This window comes from Cicer arietinum, chromosome 5, assembly GCF_000331145.2.
Source record: "Cicer arietinum cultivar CDC Frontier isolate Library 1 chromosome 5, Cicar.CDCFrontier_v2.0, whole genome shotgun sequence".
NCBI classification, from domain to species: domain Eukaryota; kingdom Viridiplantae; phylum Streptophyta; class Magnoliopsida; order Fabales; family Fabaceae; genus Cicer; species Cicer arietinum.
In genome coordinates, this window is record NC_021164.2 from 48,285,928 (window position 1) to 48,286,758 (window position 831).

Here is an 831-nt window from a genome sequence, read left to right on the forward strand (position 1 = left end):
AAAGGATTTACCGCACTTAATTTAAATTTATTTATCGACGAGTAATTCTAAACGGGGTAAAAATAACTTTTTGATCCTATACACACCATAATATTATTAACTTTGGCTAAAAAACCTCCGAGCCAAAATCCAAAACACATAAAATACATAAAGTGTACTTTAAAATTATGGGTCTTACAGCTTCCAACAATTGGTCATCTACCTCTCAAGATCATGATGTTAATGACAATGCTAATCAAAACGATACCTTTGATGTCAAAGCTGACTCAACGGGTTTCACCTTGGATTAGAAAATGGCTTTATTAGCATTGTTGCAACCTTCTAGTGCTTCATCTTCATAATTTGTCTTACACTGTTTTAGGTAATCCTTTATCTCATCATGTTTTGAATTTTATTTCCCAATCATTATTGGCCCCTGGATACAGGAGCCGCATATCATGTATATTTTTCTTCTAATATGTTTCAATCTTTTAAACATATTCAACCTATTTCCATTCAATTTTCAAATGGCTAGCTAGTTGTTGCCAATTTGCTGACAATGTATTCTTTAATAACAATTTTTATTTAACTAATGTACTTTACTTACCTCAATTTACCATTAATCTCATCTCTATTACTCGGTTAACAATGTCTCTTAATTGTGATTTGGTGCTTCATGTTGTTGGAACCAAGTTGGTTTTCCACTTATAGTTTTGATGTTAACAAAAGTAGGTGAGAACATTTTATTGCACTAATGATTTCACTAAGTATGCAGCAATTAGAACAGGAAAATCAAAGAAAATAACTAAAGGATATTGTTAGTATAGAGGCGCACCTAAGAGAGGGGGGGGG